The sequence below is a fragment of the Rhineura floridana genome, chromosome 11 (assembly GCF_030035675.1).
Source record: "Rhineura floridana isolate rRhiFlo1 chromosome 11, rRhiFlo1.hap2, whole genome shotgun sequence".
In the NCBI taxonomy this organism is placed as follows: Eukaryota; Metazoa; Chordata; class Lepidosauria; order Squamata; family Rhineuridae; genus Rhineura; species Rhineura floridana.
Genome location: NC_084490.1, coordinates 8,995,096 through 9,011,041, shown reverse-complemented (window position 1 = coordinate 9,011,041; position 15,946 = coordinate 8,995,096). Strand labels below are relative to the sequence as shown.

Genomic DNA, 15,946 nt, shown 5'->3' with positions numbered 1-15,946 from the left:
CGACCCTATGAATTTGCAACCTCCAATAGGATCTGTCATGAACTACCCTGTTCAGACCTTGTAAGTTCAGCTCTGTGGTTTCCTTTATGGAATCAATCCATCTCTTGTTTGGTCTTCCTCTTTTTTTACTCCTGTTTTCCCCAGCATTACTGTCTTTTCTAGTGAATCATGTCTTCTCATTATGTACAACCTCAGTTTCATCATTTTAGCTTCTAGTGATAAGTTCTGGTTTAATTCATTCTAACACCCAATTATTTGTCTTTTTAACTAGCAGTCCATTATACCACCTCAGGATCTCGCATTATTCCGCGTGAGCACAAATCAAGTTGAAGCTTATCAAGCTGGAGGAAGCAGTTGTGCTTTGGACCTCTTAGGGAATATTGGGGTGGGGTGGGGAGATACTGGTCTACTGTCCCCATCTCCAAATGTCCCGCTGGCAAAAACTGGTCATAGGCATAAGAACATAGGAAGCTGCCTTATACCAATTCAGATCATTGCTACATCTAGCTCAATATTGTTGATACTCACTGGCAGCAGTTCTCTAGGGTTTTAACTCAGTACTGTGTACACTAGAGGTAGCAAAGATCATGTAACGGGTTCAGAGAAGGGCAACAAAGATGATCAGTGGACTGGAAACAAAGCCCTATAAGGAGAGACTGAAAGAACTGGGCATGTTTAGCCTGCAGAAGAGAAGACTGAGGGGAGATATGATAGCACTCTTCAAGTACATGAAAGGTTGTCACATAGAGGAGGGCCGGGATCTCTTCTCGATCATCCCAGAGTGCAGGACATGGAATAATGGGCTCAAGTTGCACGAAGCCAGATTTCGACGGGACATCAGGAAAAACTTCCTAAGTGTTAGAGCCATACAACAATGGAACCAATTACCTAGAGAGGCCGTGGGCTCTCCAACACTGGAGGCATTCAAGAGGCAGCTGGACAGCCATCTGTCGGGAATGCTTTGATTTGGATTCCTGCATTGAGCAGGGGGTTGGACTCGATGGCCTTATAGGCCCCTTCCAACTCTACTATTCTATGATTCTATGTCCTCCAATTGTTGCTGGAATACAACTTTCATCATTCCCGACCACTGGTCACACTTGCAGGGGCTGATGGATGCTGTAGTCAGCAACATCTAGAGGACAATATTATTTATTTATTTATTATTTGATTTATATCCCACCCTTCCTCCCAACAGGAGCCCATAATAATAAGTTGTTATTATGATTAACATTTATTATCCGTCCTTCACCCAAAGGTTCAAGGACAGGGTACAACAACTTTAAAATACAGCATTAGAAACAATCTATAATCACAAAATAGGGTGGGTTCTAAAAATATACGTCTTAAGTGTCAACTGCCAGGGTAAAGAGGTGTGTCTTCAGCATTCGCCTAAAACTGTACAGTGAAGTTTTCAGATGCACCTCGGTGGGGAGGGAATTCACCAACTCAGGGTCCCCCACAGAGAATGCCCTCTCCTGGGCCACCCCCTCGAGATGCTGAGGGTGGTGGAACTACCAAAAGGGCCCTTGTTTGCTGACCTCAACACCCAAGAGGGTTCTGTAGGCAAGGAGGCAGTATTTCATATATTTGGATCCTAAGTCGTTCAGGGCTTTAAACGCTATCTTAAATTGGGCCTGGAAACAAACTGGCAACCAATGTAAATGTTTTAAACAGTGGTTATATGAGATCTAAAGGAGAACCTGAGCCAGTATGGCACAGTGGTTAAGGTGCTGGACTACGACCTGGGAGACCAGGGTTCGAATCCCCACACAGCCGTGAAGCTCACTGGGTGACCTTGGGCCAGTCATTGCCTCTCAGCCTCAGAGGGAGGCAATGGTAAACCCCCTCTGGATACCGTTTACCATGAAAACCCTATTCATAGGGTCGCCAGAATCGACTTGAAGGAAGTACATTTACATTTTTAAAGGAAAACCTAGCCAGTAATCTGGCTGCTGCACTTTGGACCAGTTGAAGCTTCTGAGTCATCTTCAAGGGCAGCCCCAAGTAAAGAACACTGCAATAATCCTATAGGGTTGGCTACCCTGGCCTACTGGTTTCAGCCAGGAGTCTTTCCCTGCCCTAGATGGGAGATGCCGGGGACTGAAACTGGGGCCTTTGACATGTCAAGCACATGCTCATTTGCTGAGTGACAGCTTTTCATTTTATTCATGGAAGGCCAAGTAAAGAGACCCTCATCTGTAATCAAAGAACAGCTTATAGCAAGGAATGCATCAACACCTCCCACAACCCCGGTTGGGGCTAAAAGTTCTGGCCGGCCAGCTGAGTCAGCCTTCCTTCCGGGAGCATTCCAAAGTCGTGCGCAGGGTCTTGGCAGTGCTCGCCCAAGGCCTTATCATCACCATCATCCATCACTCGGACTGGCACTCTGCAACCTCATGCATTTCTGCTCTGCACGCAGATAGTGCATCCTGCTCGCCAGGGAGCTGACACATGAGGCAGCCCAGCTGGCTCTAAATGACCTCCCTCCGGGGGGCCGGCTGCCAAATCAGGCTCTCCAGCCTGACAAGTGTCCTCTAGGGCGCGGCTCTCATACTTCCAGCTGGGAAAGAGACAGCAACAGGACTGCTCAGCCTTGCTGGAGGCCTGCCCAAGAAACACGGAAAGAAATAAGAGGCAAGTCATAGGAAATGAAGGGGAAGGGTTAGTCTGACCCCCAATGCAAGCAGCACAGGGGGATGGCAGCCCCACCTGCTTTAGGCAAAAGAGGAGGATGGATGGATCAAAGCCAATGGGCGACAGTCTTTGTATTGTGACTTTGTTCTTATTGTGCATTCATGATGATCTGTGCTCATTTTGATATCGGGGAGGTTATATGCAATCCCACTTTCAATACTATCTGTACCTGCAAATGCCTCGGGCAGACATACTACTGCAGTGCATGTCACGTAACTTCCTGCTGAAATCCTATAACTTTTCATAACACAGATGTTCGGGTTTAATTTGTTGTCCCAGTTTTGTTGTGCTACAGTGCAAGAGTGCCTCTCCAGATGGCAGTAATGCAGGAGAAGCATCACAGAACAACTAATAGAGCAGAATGACGTGTAGACATGAGCCTGCTGGATCAGGCCATGTGTCAGTGACATACTGCAGAATATATCCGCAAACACAAAAGCCCACAGTTGTAGCCAAGATCTACTCAGAGTAGCCCCACCGAAATGAATGAACCTAGGTTAGTCATGTCCATTAACATCACTGGAGGGGCCCTATGTCACCATGTTGTGGCCTGGAAGCCAAACTATACATTACAGGGGTTGCATCAGGGGTAGCCAGTGTGGTCCCCCCTTCCCAATATTATTAGATATTTCCTCAGCCTGCATGCACAACGATCAGGGATTATCAGGGTTGCACGTCACCCCTGCATGACATAATGGCATGCTCATGACTGGCCACAACAAAAAGCTGCTCCAGGGATGGTGGTAACAGCTCTGATCCATATCAGGGGGTGGTGGCCCGGGAGAGAGCACTTTCTGTGGCAGCCCCTAAGCTGCAGAACTCCCTGCCCACCAAGGTGCATCTGGAAATTTCACTGTACAACTTTCGGCGAATGCTGAAGGTGCACCTCTTAACCCTGGCCTTCAACACCCGAGATGCATATTTTTAGGACCCACCCTATTTTCTGTGATGTTGTTTTTAATTATACATTTAAAATTGTTGTGACCCACCCTGGACCTTCGGATGAAAGGTGGGTAATAAATTCTAGTTGTAGTAATAGTAATAGTAGTAGTAGTAGCAGCAGCAATAATAATAATATCATCTTCAGGACTGTAATGAGGGAAGGAGAATTTAAATTTCCACTTTGTGCCATCTTCCTGGCAAAACTCATCTCCCACTTAAAGCTGTTTTTTACCCCGCCAGGAAAAAGCTGTAGCTCTTTCCCTTCCAGGGCTTCTTCCATTTCTCAGAAAGAATTCATGAAACAGCAGTTGCTACTTGTACTTGCCCCCAAATAATGTGTTACCCTCTTCATTTCCCCCCCCATGCACGCCCACACCCTACCACAATCGAGATGTGTGACTGTTCCACAGTTTTGCGTAACACTCAGTGCAGAATTAAAATGTTCTGAGAGAGCCTTAGGCCCCCCCCACACCACCAACAACAAAAAGACAAGTTTCTAGTCCTTATGTTTTCAAAAATATACATGAAAAGCAAAAACAGTCTGGCAAAATCTCAATTCAATGAATGAGAGTTTCAATGGTGAAGGGGGAGGCAGGATATAACAGGGCATACCCCTCCATTGGTAGAAGCAGTCACAAAAACTATGCCAAACAGACTATTCGTATAGCTGCAGTAAGCTTGCATCACTGACTCCACTAAATACTTTGGCATTCCCCAATGAAGAATGTGCAGGGGGAGGGGGAGAGAGAGAGATGGGAGTATTTTTACAGAGAACACATATCTCCGTATAGATTCCCTTCATCTCAGATCCAATACCACAGCTTCCAGTTACTTATGAGACCAGGCGAGTGCCCTTATCAGCTCTATATAAAGTCTCCTGGATTGACAACCGGGCCGGTCTGGAAAGAATGTGCCCGTCGTCCGGAACGTTCACCCCTCCCTCCATCCCAGCAGATTAATTCTCCGACTGTTCTTTTTAAAAATTTGGCCTAATTTCAACCCCAGAAAACACGTTCCAAACCCTGCCACACAGACACACCCTTGAACATCCCCAGGAACACAGACATCCAGCTCTTCCTCTGAACGTCTCAGGCTTCCAAGCCTTTTATCCTAGGCTCTCCCTTACCTGTTTCTACACGACCACCTGACTGCTCCTAAACCACAGCCCAGCAGAAACTGAAGCACCTGAACACATGCAAACATGCACTCAAATACACGCATGACAGGGGATTGGCCACAGAGAGCGAGAAGGCAAGGAATAAATTCGGGACAGCTGCCTCACAGGAGACAGTTGGGAGAATGTCAGCTGCTGGTTGGGTATTTTGGGCCCACCGTGTGGGCAGAGAGTGTCAGGCTGTGTGCATGGAGACAGAGAGCCAGGAAATAGAACAGTGAGGGCGGGGAAGGGAAAAGCAAAGGAGGTGGGCCTACAGAGAAAGGATGTAGGCGATATTAGTCAGCAACCAGCGGCCCTCAAACCAAATCTGGCCTGTCTATAGCCCTCACTTAGGCCACCACCCACATATGGCCTAGAAGCCAGTAAAAAGGCTTTTGGCTCCTGCAGATGAGGAAAAATTGAAACACACACATGAGTTGGCCCTCAACCAAGTGCTGTTCCTCTCCCTAGATGGCCCAAGAACTTTGCCTCCCCTACGTCCCTGTCACCAACATATATTCTAAAATAAAAATCAGTGCTGTGAGTGTGGACTACAGGTAGGGAAAAATACATTGCACCAGGAATGGAATGGAGTGTCCTGGAAGAGGGCATGGCTGGCTGGAGCTCTGAACTAGCAGCATTCTACAGTGCAACATTTGGTTAAAGGACTCACTTGTTATCTCTGCGATCAGACATAAACACCCTCTCAACAGCACTATAAGCCTTACAGCTGAGGTGGAGAACTTGAGGCCCGTGGGCCTAATATGGCCCTCCAGGCCTCTCTATCTGGCCCTCAGAGGTGACACCCTTCACTGGCCCGGCTTCACATCCCTTTAGTGTTTTTGCCTGGATTTAATGTGTCCTTGTACTCAATGCCTGTCTGGATGCAGGATAGAGAGTACCGCCTGTCAAAACTAGCCTACGGTACAAAGGCAAATTGTACATTGGTGGCTCCACCCACTTTAGCCTCTGGCTCTGCCTACCACTGGCAGGTGGCCCTTGGGAGGTTGCCCAGAAGGGAATCCGGCCCTCCCCTCAACTCTGTCTTACAGTATAAAGCATCGCAGATGGACTGGAAGGTGGCAGAGACTCTACCTGCCCCCAAATCAGAGGTTCACCTCTTCCATCACCTTCATGCATTTTTCGGACACCCTTTGGGTTGAGTCCAGGACTGAACTTGTGCAAATTCTTGGGGAGTGAGGGAGGGAAAGGCTCTGTGTTATGCTTCTCTGTTCCTGTCAGAGATCATCTGCTTTATTTGCCTCCCTCTATACCAATTCAGAAGAGCATTAACGGACAGAACAGGTCTCTCCAAGAATAGGTAGAGTGTAGCAGTTGCTATGGCAACCCTGTCCTCAGCACCTCACGGCTCTCCAACTCAGGCTTCACGGCTTAGAACAGCTGCACAAGGGGAGCAGAATTTCAGGACAAGAGGGGTCGTGTCAGGGAAAGGCCATGCATGCCCCTGTTGAATTCCTGCCTGCAGTTGTTAATTCCACAGGGCCCTTGCCTCGACAGGAGGAAAATGGTGGTGGGCTATGCTGCCCCATTTTCTCCTCCATAGCAGTGCTATGCTATACTGTCTCCTTCCTTCCTAACTCTCTCTGCTCTCTCCCTCTTGACCAGAAAAGGTTTCATCTTCAACACAAGCACCGTCCAAGCTCCCTTACTCACTCTTAGCAACTCCTTACACTCCCCACATGCTTGTTGAATCAATGAAGGGGAGGGAGAACAGAGCAGAGCATGCACAACCCGCTGAGGAACAGCACACCTCCAGCGCCAACTGGCCACACGCCATTATGGATGGAAGGCCTTAGCTGGTCACCTCCCAGGCACTGTTCCCTCCCCCTTGATGGGCTGCAAAGTGGCCTGCCCTGCAGCTGATTTTTAATATTCCCAATGCAGGCGCCTTCCAGGCTCCCAGGAGAGACACGGCAGCGTGTTTGCAGAGAGGTGTGGAGAGAAGGAAAACATGAAGGAAACGGCTTATCTTTCACAGATTCCCTGAAAAAAGGAGAAAACAGTTCTGGGGATGGAACGTTTTTAATTTTTCATACATTTAATATGCTTGTGAGTAATTCTCAGGTTATCTCAAAGCATCAAACCCTGTTCAGTCCTTGGTACCTTATTTCTAATGGTGGAACTCACCCCTGCCTATTTGAAATAGTAATAGCATATATTTTTTGCTCCAGCAATTCATCCGGTTGGATGAATAGATCTCTGCCTAGAGATGTGAAGGCCTGGGGCAGATAATGGAAAAAATTCTTTTTTAAAAAAACCACTTCCCCCCCCCACTCCCCCCCAACTTTTCCAGGGAAAAAATTGAAAAATTCAGGGGAAAATAGGGAAACTTTTTAACCTCCCATTTTTCTGGGCCTTCACATCTCTCTCTCTGCCATGGGTGTCTACTTAGTATCATTCTTTGTTGCTTGTTGTGGTTGTTGTTTGTTGCTTGTTTGTTACAGTTGTTTGTTGTGGATGCTGATTGTGGTTGTTTGTTGTGGTTATTGTTTGTTGCTTGTGGTTGTTTGTTGCTTGCTGTGGTTGTTGTTTGTTGTTGTTTATTGTTTATTTGTTGTGTTTGTTTGTTGTTTGTTGTGTTTGTTGTTGTGGTTGTTTGTTGTGGTTATTCGTTGCTTGTGGTTATTTGTTGCTTGTTGTGGTTGTTTGTGTTTGTTGTGTTTGTTGCTTGTTTGTTTGCTGTGGTTGTTGTGATTGTTGTTTGTGATTTGTTGTGGTTGTGGTTTGTTGTGGTTGTTTGTTGTTGTTCATTGTTGTTAGCTGTGGTTGTTTGTTTCTTGTGGTTGTTTGTTGCATATTGTGGTTGTTTGTTTTAGTTGTTTGTTGTGGTGGTTGTTTCTTGTGGTTGTTGTGGTAGTTGTTTGTTTCTTGTGGTTGTTTCTTGTGGTTGTTGTTTGTTGAGGCTGTTGTTGGTTGTGGTTGTTGCTTGTTGTGGTGGTTGTTTGTTGTGGTTTGTTTGTTGTGGTTGTTCATTGTTGTTTGTTGTGGTTGTTTGTTGTTGTTTCTTGTGGTTGTTGCTCGTTGTGGTTGTTCATTGTGGTTGCGGTTGTCACAAAAGAGCCCACTGTGCATGCTCACTAGTCACAGAATGCTAACTGACAGTTGCAGGAGGGGTGTGGTGGAGTGGAGTATCCTGAAAGAAGGCATGGCTGGCTGGCAGATAACCTGAACAGAAGCATTCCACACTGCAACACTTTGTTGCAGTTCCAACTAATAATAAAGAATAATGCTTCCAAGCACGCACAGAGGGCTTTCTTCTCATCTGAGTAAAACAACAACATAGCCTTTCTATAATTCGGGCTAATATGAAAGGTTTCTTGGTCTCAGAGAGTATGACCTTTCCAACAGACATATTAGGTTGGATCCAAGCTAAGTTAGCTACACATATTTCCAGTTAAAATCAATAGGATTTAAGTCGTGATTAACTTGTCCCATTGATTTCAATAGGAACGAAATGGATCCCAACCTATTGTATTTATTATTGAAATTTATATTCCCAACTTTCTATAAAATACTCAAGGGAGCTTACAATAAGAGTAAACACAATATAAAATAACATAAATAACAATAACATTATCAGAAACAGATGGGGTGAAGTATAAGAAAACAGGAGCAATATAAAAATATCTTAAAGGTAAGTATCTTGCAAAAGCTGTGATGGAACAAATCAGTCTTTGCTGGCCATCTAAAAGAGAACATTGATGCAGCTAGATGACATTTCCTTCGGAGACTGTTCCAGAACAGAATAAAAGCCTTGCTGGTTCAAGTCCAAAGGCCCATCTAGTCCAGCATCCTACTCTCACAGTAGCCAACCAAGTGCCCATTGTAGGAAGCCAGCAAGTAGGACCTGAGTACAACAGCACTCTCTTCTCTTATGGTTTCCAGCCACTGGGATTCAGAAGCACACCACCCCTCACAGTAGGCATAGGAGAACACAGCCATCTTCAGCCATGGGTTGTAAACCCCAACACCTCTCATTTTAAGAATGAAATGCCACACAGCCTATTTCCTTAAGGAGAAGGAAATCAAGCAAGGCTGTCAGAGTTTGGATACAGAATCAGACTTTTAATCTGAAGGTGTAAGTCTCTGTTTGGGTAGTGGTACTTTTCTCATGGGCTAGCCTTAGCTCAGTGGCAGAGCACATGCTTTGAATGCTAAAGGTCCCAGGTTCAATACCTGGCAGCTCCAGACCGGAAAGACCCCTGTCTGAAAAACTCTCTGCTGCCAATCAGTGTAGGGTGACAATACTAAGCTAGATGAAGCAATGGTATGAGGTATAAAGCAGCTTCCTAATAAAGTCTAGGCATGCACAGAGATTCTCTGAACAGGCTGAGTCAGCCAGGATATCCTTCCTACGAGCAGAATTAAGGACACTCTATAAATGTGGGTGGGTGGGTTTATGGCACTCTTAGGTCCAGCATCCTCACTCAACAGAGACAATTCTCACAAGAAGGCATCCCAACCCCATTCTTCAATCAATGTAAACAGGTCCTCCACCCTTCTGAAAGCTGGAGTACGTTCTAGAAACCTGGAATGATCAAGCCTGATTCACCGTGACTAGAACAAATGCTTATGTGTTTAGGTCCCAGCTCTCTTAAGGTCATGCTCTGCTCCAGAAGGCTGCAGCTCCTAAAATACAGGGCAAGCTTAGAATGGATGGATCATCAAAATGGAGGAGCACCCCAGAGCTGTGCTATCATCTTTCAAACAAAATGCTGCGAATTTAAAACGAGAGGACTCTCGTGCTTTAAGGCAGGGCTGCGGAGCCTTTTTTCAGCCTGAGGGCTAAATTTCCTTCTGGACAACCTTTCGGGGGCCACATGCCAGTTGTGGGAGGGGTCAGAGGCAAAAGTGGGCAGAGCAATGAATGTAAATTTTATCTTTGTGTGGTACACTGGTTTCTCCACACATTCATGCACAGCTCTCAATCCTCCATCCAGGCAACCAAGAGGCCTTATCAGACTTCAAGGGCACATTTTGGCCAGGCAAAAACACTCAAAGAGAGTAGAAAGCAGGACCAGTAGGAGGTGTGGATGTGGAGGGGACGTGGCCTGGAGAAAGATGCAAAGGCCAGTTAAAGAGGCTTGGAGGGCCGCATTCGGCGCCCAGGCCTCAGGTTTTCCACCCCTGTTTTACAGGATTAATATTCCTCCCTTAACAAGAGTCAATGTATAACTATATTAATAATATTCAACTAAGTACACTCTCTTGGTAAGAAGCTCTGCCTGTTGAATTTCTGTCCCTTATGGAGCTTAGAACTGGGAAGACCCAAGCAGGGCTGGCCCCAAGCATGCTGGGGCCCTGGGCACCACCCTACGCCGGGCCCCTACGCTCCCCTTCTGCGATTCATGGCAGGATCGCTGCAGCGGATCGCACAGCAGGAGCTTCGCAGCCCCCGCCATTCCCTCGTTCAACTTACCTTCCTTGGCTGTGTTTTAGCTGCACGCACAGCATGCCAAGGCTGCCCTTAACTAAGATGGCGGCCAAGGTTTCCCTAAGGGGCTGAAGCCTCTGCCGCCATCTTGGCTGATGGCAGGGATACATGTGTGTAGCACGCATGTGTGTCATCAACCAAGATGGCGGCAGAGGCTTCAGCCCCTTATGGAAACTTTGGCCACCATCTTGGTTAAGGGCAGCCCTGTGCACACTGCATGCGCAGCCACAAAACACATCTGAGAAAGGTAGGTTGAACGAGAGAATGGCGGGGGCTCTGAAGCTCCCACTCTGCGATCTGCAGCAACAATCCTGCTGCGAATTGTGGAAGGTGAGCAAAGGGGCCTCTCAGGGGCCCCTGTAGCCCCAGGGGCCCTCAACCAGGGTCCCACCTGGCCTCCCTTTGGAGCTGGCCCTGGATCCAAGTTCAGATGCCCAGTCAGCCATGAGCCTCAGTTATTACCTTGGACTAGTCACTATCTCTCAGCCTAGACTACCTCACTGTGGTGATTTTTTTTTTGGTAAGAATAAAGTAATGGAGTATGCAGAAAGCCATACACTCTTCCCTCAGCATGCTGGAAGAAGAGTGAGATGTAAATGAAACACACACACCTCCCCTTTCCTTTCCCACTTGTGCCAACTTTATACAACAAAAATATCACAAAATTGTAATAATCTGTAAAACTGCAAGATCACTGGCCACTTTAAACTGCAAAGGCAGGATCTACCTCCCATAGACAAAGTACAGGTGCACACCATGGCAGGATTCCAGGTTCTGAGTGCACACCTAAGCAGAGGGCCTGTCTGCAGAAATGCCACAATCCAAGACACTGTTTTGCACATAAACTGATAGTCCTCACTGATCATGGATCACAGCAACTAGACCCCAGTCTAGCACCCAGCTTTTAATGGCTAGAGATAGGAGTCATCTTTGACCGAGAAGTGAATCCATACCTGGAACAATTCTGCTGGCCTCTCTCTCTCTCTCAGTCAAGAACCTAGAGAAGAAGCTGGTTTCTCAGGCTGTGGGCTGCCCAGAGAGGGGACTGGGCTCTCCTAAGCCACAGCCCCTTCATGGATCCTATACCTCAAGCCCTTTTCCATGGATGAGGGAAATGCGTCTTTCCGGAGGCAGGAAACGAGGAGGTTTAACTTAGAATTCTCTCACAACAGAGGAGAGGAAATGCTAGCAAAAAGGACCAGGAGGGGAAATGGCAATAACTGTTCTTCCAGCGTTGCCAGGGAATTGTTTTATTATTATTTCTCCAGTGTCATCTATGTGTAAACCGTGCTGTTTGCAGAACTATGACAGGTCTCTGCCCCAAAAGGCTTACATTCAATACAGGGAAGGGAAACCGAAGCAAGGATGAACAAGGAAATGCTCCTGGCTCTTTCAGTTTTCTCAGACAGCAGCCAAGTAGTGTGAATTGCAGGCGGGGGGGAGGGGGGGACAGCCTGGATCATGAACATAGTGGTGAGAGTGGGGGTAACCCTCCCCCCCACCATTTTCCTAACAAAAATTCCTGCTTCCCCCAAAGCTGCTCCTTGCCCCGTGAGGCTGCACATTGAAGTTTTCCCTATGTACATTTTTCCTAATGAGGGCAAAAAACAGCTTTGTAGGATGGGGATTTTTGCTGGAAAAACATTATAGAGGGGTTAATATCCAGTGCTACATTCCCAAACCAGATGCCCTTACCGTGATGCTGGCATTTGACAAAATTGAAAGAGATGGAAAATAACAGTCAAAAATCTCCCTCCCTCACCGACTTCGGTAGACCATGGTTTTGCCTGCTGTACAAACAATGGCTTGGATTCTAAACCATGGATTAGCATAATGGAAGGGCCTTCAGCTTACTAGTGAAACGCAGGTTCTGCATACAAAGGTCCCCAAGCAGGGCTGGAAAAGATTCTTGCCTGAAACCACAGGGAGCTGCTGCCAGTCAGTGTAGAGAATACTGAGCCAGGTGAGTGCTGGCCCAAGACATTTTGCTGCCTGCAGTGAAGGACAAGGTGGCGCCTCCCTCATTCCATGTACAAAACCCTACCAGACTGGCAGCTGAATCTTCCTTCAATGCTGGTAATGGGGCAGCAGGCTAGCTTAGGGGCTGAAGGGTAGGCCTGTGGAGATGGCTGCCTCACTCTGCCCAATGGTACGGCTATCCCTATCTAGGTAGACCAATGGTCTGACTTGGTATAAAGCAGCCTCCTGTGTTTCTGTAAGCCAAGGGTGGGAAACATAATCTGACTAGTGGGGAGGATCCTGATCATGGGCTATTTTGACAGTTGGGCGGGGCCTCTGACCTGTCAATCACCTGATGTCATTCTGACCCCCCCCCAAAGAAAACCCCAAAACAAAACAAAAATCCATGCCTACAGAGGAAGATGCTTTGCATTGCTGGTTTCAATTTCAGCCAATGATGCAAAAGGATACTTGGTCTTATTGGGACCCTGCTGTATTTATTTATTACATTTATACCCCACCTTTCTTTTCATGATAGAAACCCAAGGCGGCTTACATATGGTTCCCAGGCAGTCTCCCATCCAGGCACTGACGAGACCTGACCCTGAGCTGGCCTCATGTGCCTTCAGACCATAGTCCCCTTCTGTAAGCGCCGGTTATTTATTCAGTTACACACTTATAATCTGCACTTTCATAAGAATATATCAAAGTGGAGTACAATATATAAAAATAAAAGCATTGAAAACTTCAAACAAACATCAACAAATACAGATTGGTTAAAAGGGGGGGAAATCAATTACAAATGCCTATCTAAACAATATAGTTTTTGCAAGATGACTGAAAGAACAGGGATGGTTCCTGCTGAACTTCTACTGGTAGGGATTTCCACAGGGCAGGGCCTGCCACATTAAGGGCTCGGTCCCTGGTGAAGACAAACCGAACTTCATGGGCATGGGGGATCACCAAAAGTGCCCCATCGGAAGATCTCAGTGATCGAGGTGGAGCTTAAGGAATCAGACGGTCCGATTATCTTTGTGCAGGCATAGGCAGTGCTACAGAGTTCCCCTTGAGGAACTCCATAACACAGCCGATCCCAGCGGACTTCCTGTAAGCGTCGCTCAGCTGTTCAGAGCACATGCTGGGATTGGCTGTGCTACAAAGCCCCTGATAGAGCACAGCTGATCGCTGCAGGTTTGCATGGCATCAGGTGTAGAACAGATGGGCATGGTTTGGGGGGAAATGGCCTGGCAGGCCAAACAGGCACCTGTGCCAGGTCTCATTAGGTCCAGGCCAGACGTTCCCCAGTGCTGCTCTAAGCCATAGCTTGGCCCAATCTTAGAATTGAGCCAGTAAGTTCAAGGAACCTTGTCAATTACCTGATGTTTAGTCCAATTAATGGGGAAGGAGCACTGCTCAGTGGGAGAGCATCTGCCTTACATGCATATGGTCTCGTTCAATCCCCAGGATCTCTAGGCAGGGCTAGGAAAGGCTTCCTGCCTGAAACCCTGGAGAGCCACTGCCAGTCAGTGTAGACAGTATTAAGCTACATGGTCTGACTCAGTATACGACAGCTTCCTATATTCCTAACTGGCTTGAACTCAAATCCCTCCAAAAACTGGGAGGGGGGGGTGTCAATCTCAAAGATATACCGCTCTTAGTGATTATAATACAAACTCACACTTGGAGATCACTTTACTTTCAGTCTAGAACAACTAACTTGCCTTCCACTAATTTGGAATAAATATTCTGTGAAACAAACAACTTCCAGCATTTCATTTCATTTTTTTCATTTTATTAAATTTATATACCGCCCATAGCCGAAGCTCCCTGGGCGGTTCACAACAATCAGCATAAAATACAATGAAACACATATTTAAAACAGTTTTTTTTAAAGCTTAAAATTTAAATTTAAAAACATAAACATTTTTACACATACTAAAATGCCTGGGAAAAGAGGCAAGTTTTAACCTGGCGCCAAAAAGATAGTAATGTCGGCGCCAGGCATACCTCGTCAGGAAGACTATTCCATAATTTGGGGGCCACCACTGAGAAGGCCCTCTTTCTTGTCGCCACCCTCCGAGCCTCCCTCTGAGTAGGCACTCGGAGGAGGGCCTTCGATGCTGAGCGTAGCGTACGGGTACGTTCATATTGGGAGAGGCGTTCCATCAGGTATCGTGGTCCCACACCGTATAAGGCTTTATAGGTTAAAACCAGCACCTTGAACCGGGCCCGGAAACATATAGGCAGCCAATGCAAGCGGGCCAGAATCGGTGTTATATGTTCGGACCGCCTGGTCCCCGTTATCAATCTGGCCGCTGCATTTTGCATGAGCTGCAGTTTCCAAACCGTCTTCAAAGGCAGCCCCACGTAGAGCGCATTGCAGTAATCTAGTTTAGAGGTTACCAGAGCATGGACAACTGAAGCGAGGTCATCCCTATCCAGATAGGGGCGAAGTTGGGCCACCAAACGAAGTTGGTAAAAGGCACTCCGTGCCACCGAGGCTACTTGATCCTCAAGTGACAGTGAAGGTTCTAAAAGAACTCCCAAACTACAAACCTGCTCCTTCAGGGGGAGTGTAACCCCATCCAGAACAGGTTGAACATCCACCATCCGGTCGGGAGAACCTCCCACTAACAGCGTCTCAGTCTTGTCTGGATTAAGCCTCAGTTTATTAGCTCTCATCCAGTCCATTGTCGCAGCCAGGCAACGGTTCAGTACATTGACAGCCTCACCTGAAAAAGATGAAAAGGAGAAGTAGAGCTGCGTGTCATCAGCATACTGATGGCAACGCACTCCAAAACTCCTGATGACCGCACCCAGGGGCTTCATATAGATGTTAAAAAGCATGGGGGACAAAACTGACCCCTGTGGAACCCCATACTGGAGTACCCAGGGTGTCGAGCAGTGCTCCCCAACCACTACCTTCTGGAGACGACCCGCCAAGTAGGAGCGTAACCACTGCCAAGCAGTGCCACCAACTCCCAAATCAGCGAGTCTCCCCAGAAGGATACCATGGTCGATGGTATCAAAAACCGCTGAGAGATCAAGGAGAATCAACAGAGTCACACTCCCCCTGTCTTTCTCCCGACAAAGGTCATCATACAGGGCGACCAAGGCTGTCTCTGTACCAAAACCAGGCATGAAACCTGATTGAAATGGATCTAGATAATCGGTTTCATCCAAGAGTGTCTGGAGCTGGCTGGCAACCACTCGTTCGAGGACCTTGCCCAGGAATGGGCCATTTGCTACCGGCCTGTAATTGTTAAGATTTTCTGGGTCCAAGGACGGTTTCTTCAGAAATGGTCTTACCACCGCCTCTTTCAGGCAGCTAGGGACCACTCACTCTCGCAATGAGGCATTTATCACTTCCCTGGCCCAACCGGCTGTTCCATGTCTGCTAGCTTTTATTAGCCAAGAGGGGCAAGGGTCCAACTTAGAAGTGGTTGCACGCACCAATCCAAGCATCTTGTCAACGTCCTCAAGCTGTACCAACTGAAGCTCATCCAAAGAATCAGGACAAGGCCGTGCTCTGGATACCTCATTCGATTCAACTGCTATAACATTGGAGTCTAAGTCCCGACGGATGCAAAAGATTTTATCCTAGAAGTGCCTAGCAAATTCATTACAGCGAGACTCAGATGATTCCACCGAGTCCCTAGGGCCAGAAGACAATAGCCCACGGACAACTTTAAAGAGCTCCGCTGGACGGCAAATAGATGCTTTAATAGTGGCAGCAA

The 15,946-nt window shown here is 47.2% G+C and overlaps 1 long non-coding RNA gene across 1 annotated transcript in view; it reads right to left on the bottom strand.

The window, feature by feature from the left end:
- Positions 1-6,705: 6,705 nt before the first annotated feature.
- The window catches only part of LOC133366519 (uncharacterized), a 37,019-nt gene continuing 27,778 nt past the window's right edge, over positions 6,706-15,946 (bottom strand). The window contains exon 3 of the long non-coding RNA XR_009758423.1: positions 6,706-6,799. This is a non-coding gene — a long non-coding RNA (uncharacterized LOC133366519). The remainder of the gene's footprint in view (positions 6,800-15,946) is intronic.